Below are 13,187 nucleotides of genomic sequence, written 5' to 3'. Positions count from 1 at the left end.
ATACGTTTCTTTACATGAGGTAAAAAAATAGGTAATTAACTAAATACTAAAAGGTAAAGGTTTCCCCTGACATTAAGTCTAGTCATGTCCAACTCTGGTGCTGGTGCTCATCTCCATTTCAAAGCCGAAGAACCTGTTTTGTCCATAGACACTTCCAAGGTCATGTGGCCAGCATGATTGCATGGAGTGCCCTTATCTTCCTGCAGAAGTGGTACCTTTTCATCTACCCACATTTGCATGTTTTCAAACTGCTAAGTTGGCAGAAGCTGGGCCTAACAACGAGAACTCACCCCTCTCCATGGATTTGAACTACCAATCTTTCAGTCAGCAAGTTCTGCAGCTCGGTGGTTTAATCCACTGAAATACCAGGGAGCCCACAACTAAATACTAATACAAAAAGTTGAGGCAATATGTAGGCATTACTGTAATGTCAAATAAAGGTAACTTTTAGCAACTCATGTATACTGTAAGATCCTAAGCAATTTCTCTGTTTCTATCTTATCTCGCACAGTTTAAACTGAAACTATTGTATAAAACTAATGCATAGATGGCTAGAAACAGGATAGTTATAAATAACAATAATAAGCTGAAGTATTTGACAACATAATAATAGTTGCCCAATACTCAAATTTATGGCGGTTTAGTTCGGATCATGGCTAGGTGATTCAGATCTAGCTCTGATTTGATCTGGATTAATCTAGGTCCAAGCAGATCCAACATGGGCATCATATCTGAATTGAGATTTTAAAAAATCTAGACTGCTAGTTTCCCCCGACAGACCTGTGAAGAAGCCAGAAATGGCTATAATATACTGTTTTTTGTTAACATAGTTGCATATAATTTGGTGGCATGGTTAGTCCTCCTGAAGAGACAAACACATCCATAATTCATAGATCTATGTTCTGAGCACCTTAAAATTGTGCCTTTAAAATAACTTTTCTAAATAAAAAAAACCTACCAACTTCTCACTGTTATTCTAGCACTGAAACATCTTCCTAGAGGACCTAAAAGGTGGACTATAGAATTCTGAAGATGAGGGCTCTGCTCTTTGTTCATCTACTATTTGTCCGTGGATTACTTTGTACAGAGTATGACTTTGTACTTTGTAAAAGTCACACTCTGTTAACATAGGAGCATGGGCACAACCCCACTGCAAAACTGGCTTTAGGGTGGGAACATACACTCTCAATCAAGCCTCAAACACCTTCTCTCAAGCCACAAACAACATGTTAAAAAAACAACACCCCAATAGAATGTCTGGAATAAGCAAGATAATTCTGCAATTGCTTTTAGGTTATTGCAACTGCTAGGACTTGTCTAGTCCCAACCTGTGAATTGCCCGTTTGCTCATGCCCCACTTTTAAACCTTTTTTTCTTAAAATATCGCACAACTGGATGAGTTCAAAATCCCACGAGACTGGGGCTTTGCAATTAATTACTTCCACAAGTTTACAAGCACTGTCCCTACAAACACTTTACATATTAAGAAAAAACCAATAGTTCTCTCTTTTTTATCTTTATCCCAGCTGGCATTAGGTGGATATTTTACATCAAGGATCATTTCACATAAATGAGCAAAAGCAAGGCAATATCAATCTTCTCATCTACAGAGGTAGAAGTCTAAAATGTTAATGTCTTCTTTTTTGAAAATGGAAAATACTTAGGTGAATAATCTGAAATGTATTAGCAGGTAAGCAATTACAATTAAAAGATTGGTACACATCTATTTTATGCTATAAATCTTTTGGGTTCTTATACTCCATAGGTGCAATTTATGAATAGATATGAACAAATGATAGCGCTTTCAGGGAGTTTACAAAAAATGTTTTTATTGAATGACTGCAGTATCGATAATGATCTGCCTATGTACAATAAACAATCACAGAAATCAGAGATAAAACTTTCACATACCCTCATAGTCTCTCAATCATAATACTATACTCAGCTGTAGCATCTGCCATATTCAGATACGAGCTACTGAATGGAAAGTTAAGAATGATGCACTCTGAATGATGTCTATGCATTTTAAGCATGATTCTTAAATGCCTGGCATTTCTGCAAATGAGGTAATCAATAAACTTACAGCCATACAAAGAACTGGAGGTACAGAGGATGACCAGAAAGGAAGGAAACCTAGGACTACCAGTGGTCTTTTCAGTTAGTCTGATTCTTGTCAACTTCGATAATATGAAACAGCTGGAACAAATGGTATCACATATCACCCTTTGAATACTTTGAAAAAAGTAATGTGATAATGGGACAATTGCATCCAGATCCACACAATCAAGAACATTTATATCTAGAAAAATGTAGAACCATTCCTATATGTATTCCCTGTCTGGTCCCTACAAAGCCCCCAGATGTATTGATTTGATATTATTGGATTCTGCCTGAATTATAATGTAAAAAACATTCTACTATTGCAGCTTCCATTCACTAGATTAGGGAAGAGTTACAACTAAATGCATTTGTTTTCCTATGTGGTAGATATCTTCCAAGTTCCTCTACTTATTGCTAATCAACAGCAACTGACGAATGTTCACAGCAGTCTGGAAATAATCACTTCCTGGGTTGTCTTCCCAACTCAGCAAAAATTAGAATCTTTCCAATCCCCTGGTCTTTAATAATTTGACATTAAAATGGATGACTTTGATTAACAATAATTCCAGGCAAGCTATAGGAGCCATCTTGCCAAATTCTGCAACACACTGAGATCAAACACAGCAGCACAGTTACAGAAAGCATTTCCATTAATTAACTGCTGCTGCAAAGCCGAGAAGCTGCAAACCGAATGCTGTTTTATTGTGTGAGTAAAAAAGGCTTTGTTTATATTTCACAAAATTATTAGATGTGGATCAACAAATTACAGCGGACCTTAAATTCTGAACTCATTAAAGAGCTATAATGTAGAACTGCTGTGCTTGACCACACAGAAGGAATATAATGCCTTTAGTATAATTCTGGATTTCTTCAATAAAATATTCAGTACTGCATCTATATCCTCTAAAGGGGCATGCTCCTTTACCTCCACCTAACCCAGATGTAAAGTAAAAAAGTGGACAAATATGGATTAATGTTGGGAAATGTGAATGAATGAAACTGTGTTCTGGATAGCTTATTTTTGTGGATCCTTCAAGCAGGATAATTGAATGGCCACATAGAATCTTACTAAAACTAAAAGAGAAAGAAATAAGCTTGGGATTCTTTTTATATCTTCATATATTTCTATGTAGCTTTACTGACAAGATGTCTTCATAACTAAAGCTGCAAGCTGTAGTAATGCAGGATCTCCCAATAGTTGGTCAAACGACAAGACTTCTCTACATGCTCTGTTGCTATTATGTATAGTATTCTGACTCTGTAGAAAAATGGATTACTACTTCTTTATGGCTGGGTTATATAACAGACAAATCACCATACATAAACAAAAACTTTCAGTGCAAATTTCCTTGTTCAGATAATGTATAATTTTTGTGTAGCTGTTGAATCAATCTAAGTTACAATAAAAGCTGGATTGTTATCTTTGTTTTGGTATATGTTTTGGCTGCTTCACTTTCCTTACAGCCTTGTTTCTTTGGTATTTTTTCCAGCCCTTCCAGCTTGTTCAAATCTGTATAACACTTTTTCAAATTTGCAAACAAGTAAGTGTTGGTTTTGGATTACAGAGCCCGGAGCTTGTTTCAAATATAGCTATGTATCTATTTCCTCTATGCAGTGCATCTCTTTTTTTATCCGCTTCTGCACATTTTCTCCACTGCATAGTATCAACTATAGACATCTGTTCAACTTTAAAATCTCAACAGCACTGACCTTGTGAGGAGAGATACACGCAGAGCTGCTGCACTTTTATTGGATCATACTGAGTATCTAGGAACCTGTTCTGACATCTGCTCTGTCTCCACAGACTCTTCCAGGTCAATTTACTGCCTCCTCTTCTCAGTGTGTACTGGTCCCTATCTTTTACTTGCCATGCACATAATTCCTTTGTTCTAGAACTGGATAACACTCTGCAACTGCTAGTGGTGTTCAAAATGTAGGTGTTATTCACGCTTCTATGATAGGTTTGAAATTTTGTTCTTACTCTTCCAGGAACTCTAACTTCGTTCCTTCTTCTTGTGAAATCTATTTCAATCTCATTTTCTTCTGGTAAATCTAGCACAGTTATCAGCTCTGTTTTGTGAATCAAAGCCAACCAAATGCCTTTTATTCTGTGGTCTCAGAAAAACAGCAAATTGGGGGGAAATTTGTCTGTGCTTGATAGATTATAGCAAAAGTTTTAATTTGTAGATCATTAAAAACTATAGACTGCCTAAAATAAATGGGTTTTGCTGCAACATTTGATTGTTCAGACATAGCCTTTACTCTGAACTAAAGCCTACTGCTGGGATATAGTGTAGAGAAATGGGATGGCTTCCAGATGACAAGGGGTAAGGCAAGATTGCATTTCAGCAACCTATCCTGTTTAAAATGTATACTGAATATATGCAGTGCAGGATTAGAATCACAGAAAGGATGTAGGAAAATTGGAGGAAGGAAAGTGAACAATTTAAGATATGCATATGATGCCATACTACTAGTACAACATAACAAAGACTTGGAACAATTGCTGAAGAAAGTCAAGGACAAAAGTGCAAAGGAAGGTTTATACCTGAACATTAAGAAAGGAAAATAGTTTCTAGCTCATTACTTCCTTGTTATCCAAGTTTCCCATGGCTATGAATTTGGATAGGCCATTTATCCTTCAGTGTCTGTGTTACAATATGTTTTACAGTGCTTGATATGGCAAGCTGGTGTTCTTTTTTGAACACAAGTGGAATGCTTCAGAGAACTGGCAAACTTCTAGATGTATCCAAAAGGGTAAGGAAGTGACCTCATCTATTAGTTTATCTTTGGCTCCTAGCTCATCCAAGACAGATAAAAAGGTGGAATCTAGTCTAGGCTTCCAGCTTTGTGGTGCCGATATGAAGGTCATGGGGTCCCAGTCTGCACCCCCCATCCCCTGTTTTGCCATTCAAACTTGTCAACTTTGACTAAATATCATTTCTGATCTGTTAGCTCCAGGGCTTTATCTCTGTTGAAGTTTAGGAGAGTTAAATTTGGTGCCTACTCATTTTAGATTGGAGTGGCTTCAACTGCATTAGTAATTGGCATGGACCTTTGTATTTTTCAGGGGATTGGATGCTGGAGATCTTCAACATATTGTTTTTTATAATTTGTTATTCAGTGGCATAGACAGGTGGGTAAATCAAGAAATTGGATCTGTAATACTGCTTTCACTAATCAGCTAATTTCTAGGATCTCACTATATAAAGAGGATATTTACTCTTGTATTTTTGGACTGGAAATCAAAACAACCCAAGCCAAGATAATGAATGGCAAATAATGGTGGTAGATTAAGTCCAACAACATCTAAACATGTCCACCAAACATTTGGCACCCCGGTTAAAGTAATGCTTTTTTGATTTAAAATATATATTTAAGTTTTGAAGTGCTTGACTCACACAACTATATGCATTTGTGGATTTTATGTTATATATAGGACAGGCATAGCTATCTGGGAGATTATCAGATTATAATTCAAATAAGTTCATAGGTCAGTCAAACAACATAACAAAATGAACTTGTTAAATAAATGGGGCCTGAAATAAAAAAAAACTAAGAATATAGTTTAATTATATGCATTTTCTTCTCATTTTTTCCAACTGACAAATTGGCTTCTTCTGCATGTCAGAAATGTCACACAAACTTTCACAACCGAATACACTTTTCCATTTTAAGATTCCTTTATAATGGGACCACCTTTTAATATAAAAATAGTACAGTAATATTCTGTCTCTTCAAAGATGGAAACCAATGCTTCACTTATCACTTCAAAGCTATTTTCCTTTTTAGGTTCTCTGAAATATTACTTCAGTCTCTCAACCAACATTATGCTTAAATCCCTAGTAAGACCAAAACTGTTCCTAGTAGCTGAGAAGAAAATAAATTACCCCATCTATTATATTTCACTATAATGGGATGGCTAGGGAGGGAGGGGGGGGGGGAGAGAGAGAGAGAGAGAGAGAAAAGGAAAAAATGGAAATCCTTTTACAGAGGATAGAACTAGTCCATTTTTCTAATACTTGTATTTATTTATTTATTTATTCTAAAAATTTCTTTCCATTATTAGTGATGGAGTTTCAGGAACTAAAATACATGTGAGACATTTTCTCTGATTGAACAATTTCTAATGAAAATTATCAATAAGATGAAAAAAATACATGAACAGGAAGAAATTTGCAGGTCATTTAATCAAATCATTATAGATATCTGGATTTGCAGTAAAGAATACAAAACAGCATTCTAGTTGTCTAGTGAATGACAACCACCATCTTTTGAAATAGTCTGCTCCACCGTCAAATAAGTCTGACTACTAATACTTAGTCAAAATCTCCTTTCCCGCAATGTCTACCCTAAAGCAGCCAAAAAATGTTTGACCAATATTGTTCACCATCCTTCAGATATTTGAACACTGTGTCCATGCCTTTCCTTAATCTTCTCTTTCAGCAGTTAAACATTTATAGTTGCTCCAACAATTCCTCACAAGACTTGATTTCCATATCTGCCATCATCCTACTACCTCTCTTCTAGGCATGCTCCACTCTGCCAATGTCCTTTTATAGATGTGGTTCACAGTACTGAGCAGCACCAGTAATCAGTTTCTCTGACAAATGAAGAGTAGACTTCATCTATACCTTCTCATGATATGAACACTATGCCTCTGTGCATGTGTTTTATTTATTTTATTTGAGATATTTCTCTTTTGCCTCCCAGCTCACAAAGGTGTCTCATGGTGAGGAACAAATAAGCACAATTAAAACAGTACAAAGTTAAACCAAAGTTTTAAACACATGTTAAAATGCTCTTTAATTTTTTAAAAATAAGAGCTATTTTAAAATACAATTTTAAAGCAGTTAGAATAATTTCAAAAATTAATAGTCACGAATATTTTTTAAAAATCACCATAAAAATTTAAAGCTCAATTTGTTCTACACAATATCTTATGTAATGAAACAAAATGTTCAACCTCTTAAACTGTAGTTCAACGTGATAAAATGAAAACCCAGAAATAGTTTATTTATCAATCTTATGGGATTTATGCATTACGCACTATTATTAGTATTGTGCTGTTAAAAAGAAACAGGTTGCAGCTAGCCTGAGCAAGACTAAAAACAGTAAGAACCTCCGTATTATTAAATTGAACACATTAGATAATTAACATCTACACTATATTTACACTGACTTTGATACAAAGGAACTACAATAATGAAATCTATACAGACAAAACAGCAGTAACAGTAACAACCTGAGGAATGTGTCTAATGGAGAATGTTACCGGATTATAGAAAAATAATTCTTTTGAAAGATTGGTCCTGGAATTCAGAGTCTGTGAGGTATGGGGCTTTTGCTATTGTATTGCTACCTCCTCTCTCCTTTTAAAATCACCAATGCTTTAACCAGCCAGCTTCAGACCATAAAGAAAATCCACTAGGGTGGGATATACTAAATTTAGAAAGGAACTTTGGGTTCACTGCAGGATTTCAAAACAACACAGTGAGTTTATATTATATGGCTTGCATGAAAGTGTTTCAGTAGCAAAGCAATATAGCACCAAGAAGCATTATATAGATGGCCTAGAATTTCTGTTTCCAGACAGATCTTGTGAGGAAGCAGATATCTTCACAGACTCGACAAAGGTACTTTTAGTGGAACAGAAATAGTGTTTCTAAAGCTGACATTGAGAAGATGTATCTAAGGCTATTTTCTAGGCAGTGTTCAAAGCAGCAAAACAATTTCCAATGGTTTGACTCTAAGAATCATATCATTCTTTCCTTTATGAGCTGTAGCAGGCTAAGGTGATCTGCCTTACCTTGTAGAAATATGATGACTAAACAGCGCTTTTGTTAAAACATTTTGTTGCTTTCAGGATAAGGTCCAGATCCCCTTAATAAAGTAAAACAAAGGACAGTTCTGATTTACAAATGCATAATGAAGATCTTATATTCATAATCCCTGCGCATTCAGTAGTTTAGGGAATATTTAAGAACAGTGAAAGCATCCCCCCCCCCCATCATTTTCTATACAGTAGCTACCTTTGGGGAAAAGCTAACTGATGTTCATACCACTGCTTCCATGCAAGTGATCTCCACAATGAGCAGAAATTGCAACAGAGTATTTGCTCTGACATTGCACTAGAAATTGGCCAATGGAAGGCAGTACATATGAGGACTAAAGAGTAGACTTGTGCACGGATCCATTTTAGCCATTGTCCTTTGGCTTGTTTGGTTTCTCCAGACAGCCATAACAGCAAGAGCCATGTTTTTTCACCCGAAAGGACCCATGTGGTTGCAGGGCCCGGCTTCTTCCCCTTCTATTCATGAGCATGTGGCAGTTGCTTCCTTAACCCCATTCCTCAAACTCAGACCCCCTTGAAAGGAGCAAAGGAAAGGAATCCCAGGAACAAAAAGAAGAGTCTCGTAAGTTCCTATCCCACTAACAGCCAGATCATTCCCAATCTTTTGGCTGCCTAGCCAAAAACAGATTTTTTCCATTAGCCAATTTTCAGGAGGCTCCCAGAAATGGATTTGGGTACTCAACAAAATTCAAATACCAAAAACGGATTGCCCTCCAGCCAAATTTCACAAGCCTACTGAAGAGCTCAGGCTGGAAGACACTTTGTATCTATATAACTATGGTTTGTTCATTAGTAAATGCTGTAGTAAATTCTAGCCAAACTATATAAATAAGAACATTATGGCATAAATGTTAATCGTAGTGGATATTTTAGATTCCACTTCTTTAGAAGTGTTATCCTCAGTGACTTGGCAAATATAAATTATTATGAGTGGGTGAGAATAAAGGATGTTGGTTCAAATGGCAATAAAATGCAAAATACATAATCTGTGATGATCTAATTAAAGCTTAAATATATGTCTTTAAAAAGCACTGTCATCACAACAGCAGCCATTATGGATAATGTAACTACCCCAATACTTCTGAGATAATTAATCTGGTAGTGGAAGAGGAAACTACAAATTCTGTTCATGTTCAGATATCTTGATAAGTTCTAACTCTACAATTTCAACATGAGTTCCCATTAAAAAATATATTTTATTGGAAATTTCTGGTGAGCCATGGAATGTCCCGAAAAACTGAAACATTATCCTACTGCTTCCTGCATATTTCTCAGCTCTTTTTTATTCCACACAGAATACTTGTTTCACACAGAACATTGCCATTGTAAAGTACAAAATGTATCATACTTGACAAAAAACAGATCCACAAAGCTGAAAGTGTTTTCAAATATAACAGAAGCAAATTTATGTTCTTCAAGGACAACAGACTGAATGTAACTACTATTAAGGTTAATACTAGTTCCTGTAATCATTTTGCTTTTGTAGTTATTGAAATAGTATTTAGACAGTGTTTTGTTCCCTATATTTTTTGCCGCTACTGTGGAACAATTGGTTTGTAACCTGTTACTGCTGTTGAGTGAATACTTTAGATTACATAAAGAAAGATGGATTGATAATAAGTGGTTTGATAATAAGTAACAGTATAATTTAAATTTTTGACCAAAATAACTATCACATCATAATCTTAACAGATAACTTGTTAACTGAACTATTCAGGATTGTCAAGATGTTGTACGGTAAGCTGTCATTGCTAAAAACCCATCATAAATGGAAGATTTAACACATTTTTCTCACAGATTTGTTTTTCTTTTAACAAATGTAGCAAGCTCACTGCAGTGTGCAAAATACGTAGGCTTTTTGTAATAACAGCATTACAAACCATAAAAGTACTTGAAGTTCAAACATGACAGGAACAGTTTTCAATTCTTGCAGAAAAGATACCAGACCTAACACTACAAACTATGGAATGAGTGAAGAGCTATGAAAACTTGAAGGAAAAAAATCCTGATTTTTATTAATGCATAGGGAAATTGTGCACTCAAAATTATGTGCGAGATATATACACATATATCCTTGAACATATACCCTGATTGCATGTCTTGAAAATATAATAAACTTCATAAAATGATAACATTTTAGAAATACAAACCTGAGAGTTCAGAAATGATTTTTCTCCTATAAAAATAAAAGAATCCCTAGTGATGTTATCTTCTTCACCCATCAGTTAATATTACATCCACATTAAAATTATATTAAGTGAAGATATTTCAATTCTCTGTCACCTTGCTAACAGATTCCTCTCAGCAATGCTTTCCCCAATGCTCACCCTTCTGAGGAGGATCCTTGCTGGCTCCACTGAAGCCAGCACAACACTGGAAGGTTTCACTCTGGTTGTGGGTGGGGTCTCCACCGGAAGTCACATGTCATCATGTGATGTCTGGAGTGGGGTTCCATCCAGAAGACAGGGTGAAAGCATCCTAGGATGCTTTTTGGGTGAGTGTGATGATGTTGAAAGTACCTATATCAGGTCCTCCAGGTGTTTTGGACTACCACTCCCAGGATTCCAAAACACTGAACAAGCTGGCTCAAACTTCTGGGAGTCCCAAATATCTGGTTGTGCAAGCCTACCTTATACAGTTTGGGTCCAAGTTATTTGAAGGACTGTATCTCTTTTTATAAACCTGTCAGAGTACTGTACTCATCTGGAGAGGGCCTTCTTTCTGATCCACTATTCTCTCAAGTATGTTTGGTAGGAACAAGGGGGACAACATTCATGGCAGCGGCTCCCAGACTCTGAAACTCCCTCCCTAGAGAGACCTGCTGTAAAAGATTGGAGAATTTATTCTAACAATCCCAATGCTGTACCACCACTAATGTTAAAGAATGGTGGATTGTTAATTTAATTAAAAGCTGACTCAAACAATCTCGCAGGAAAACCTTTCTTTTGGTGATCCCACCGCTGTAACTCCAAAATGTAAAGAATTATTATATAAATTCAATTAAGTGTTTGGAGGCTGTTGAGACTTTGCCACCAACACACTATTTCCTGAGGTAATGTTCTGTGATCACTGGCTACCACCACAGTTAGAAAATAATGTTCAGCTTTTGGTTTGCCAAAAGGTTTTAAATAGACTGGAATGTTCTGGATTTGCACTCAGGGCTCAGAATGCTAATGTAAATAACACTGAGATTGTTTTAAATAAATGCTGCCACCAATCTTAAAATTCTGTTTCCTTAAACTGCTATGGAACTATTTCACATAGAGGCACTCTTGAGACAGTTGTTGTTTAACAAAGAACAAAGTTGTTTATTTGTGAGAACTTCAACAATATAGGCACTTAAGCTTAACGGTTGCAATAATGAGTTGGAGTGTATGGTTACTTTAAAAACAGTTCAATACTTGGTTCCAAAAATAACTCTTCACTCCCTCAGGAAACTAGCAGACTTCCCTATGACTAGAATTCCTTAAAACTCCAGACAGTCCTTTCCCTTTTGGATCTGTCTATTCTATATACCAGCTATTCTACCGAATAGCTATCTATCTTTACTAACTAACCAATTCTTGGCTTCTCTGACTTCTCTTCTCCTAACACTCCCAAAACCCAACTTTCTTCTTTACCCTGACTCAACTCTTCAAACACCAGATCCTAACTGAGCTGTCAGATTTTAAAACGCACCTTTACATGCAATTTTTTCCTGCACCCAAGCTAAGCTCCGCCCACTCTCTCCCAACCAATCACAACAGCTGTTCACATTTCCCTCCAGGCTGCTCCTAAGCTACACCTCCTCTAGGAAATGAGTTCTCTAAGATGGCTGCCTCCATGCACCATCTCATAAAATGGCTGCCGAAATACTTGGGCCTACTACCTGAGCTTTCCCCTGGCCTAAAAGGTAGGCAATTCATGACACCTGCATTCCTCCATCCCTGCTTTTGTAGAGTGGTCAACACATTCCTCTGCCATCAGGCATTAATAAACTGATGAGGCATGGGTTTTCAAAGAGGTGTGATTGATTTTAAAGTAAGTTGACATTTTAATGCATTTTTATATTTTAATGTTTGATGATTTTAATAACATAGTTTACTTGTCTTTTATATTTATATGTATTCACATTGTTTTAATTAATGACTATATTTATTGTTAGCCACCTGAAGGTCCTTTATTGGTGGAAAGGGAGATAAAATAGAGTAAATAAATGATGTTTTAAAATTAATTAATTAATTAATTAATTAAAAACATTTATATTCCACCCTTCTCACCCTGAAGGGGACTCAGGGCAGAGAACAGCATATATATGGCAAACATTTAATGCTGGGACAAGAATTCATATATGCTTACGTAAACATTAAAAGGTGATTCAAGTATCTGACAGTCCTTGAGAGATATAGTGCTGCTTTGAAATATAAGTGGCCTTTTATGAGAAAACTTCATAAATGACTAAGGCTTTATTCCTTCTCGGCTCACTAAATATTGCCAGGAACTAAAGAAGGGAATAGAGATTTTTTTTCTTCACCCTCATACTTCCATACCACCAGAATACCACTGACAACTACACCTGTTATATAAAAATCATTTTAATAGAAGTGAGTGGGGCTTAGAATCAAAAGTGAGGTTGGGATTACAAGAGATAAAACAGGCCAAATTCATATTGGTTCATAAATAAGACAAGTTAGTTCCCTATGCCTACCTAATTATTTCAAAACAAAATCTGAAGCAAGACTCTGGGGTAGGTCATCTGACTTTTATGTTGACTATGGCAAGGAATAAATTAGTGATAGATTTGTTTAGCATTCATAATAAGGTTTTAGGTATGCAGAGTGAAAATATAGTTTAATTTAATAAGAGAGGCATGAAATCATGCAGTCTACCAAAATTGATTCTACTGAAGCTTTAAAAAGAATGAACAATGCCTATGCATAACAAGCTTATCATTTGCTTAGTAAAGAATGATTTGCTAAGTAAAGAGTGCTTGGTTACCCCAGCAAGAGAATGGAGTGTTGCCATCTAAACGGAATAATTCTGTACTGCAATTGCAATTGCCCAGGTCATTCTTTGTTACTATTACTGACAGGATTGATTTGATGTGAATCAAATTGTTTTTACAATCATGATGCAAATGAAGGGCTCATTTTTAATAATTTCAATCACAGTTTAAATCCCAAGTGAAGAAGATTCTATTTAGTCATCATTTCGTAGAAGTATATTATGTAGTGCAGTGGTTCTCAACCTGGGG

At 36.0% G+C, this 13,187-nt stretch overlaps 1 protein-coding gene across 1 annotated transcript in view; it reads right to left on the bottom strand.

Moving 5' to 3' along the window:
• Positions 1 to 13,187, bottom strand: part of TENM3 (teneurin transmembrane protein 3) — a 1,604,633-nt gene that overhangs the window by 1,442,621 nt on the left and 148,825 nt on the right. The window lies entirely within an intron of this gene.

This window comes from Anolis sagrei, chromosome 5 (genome assembly GCF_037176765.1).
Source record: "Anolis sagrei isolate rAnoSag1 chromosome 5, rAnoSag1.mat, whole genome shotgun sequence".
In the NCBI taxonomy this organism is placed as follows: Eukaryota; Metazoa; Chordata; class Lepidosauria; order Squamata; family Dactyloidae; genus Anolis; species Anolis sagrei.
The sequence above is the reverse complement of the archived record's forward strand: the minus strand, read 5'-3'. Positions and strand labels throughout refer to the sequence as shown.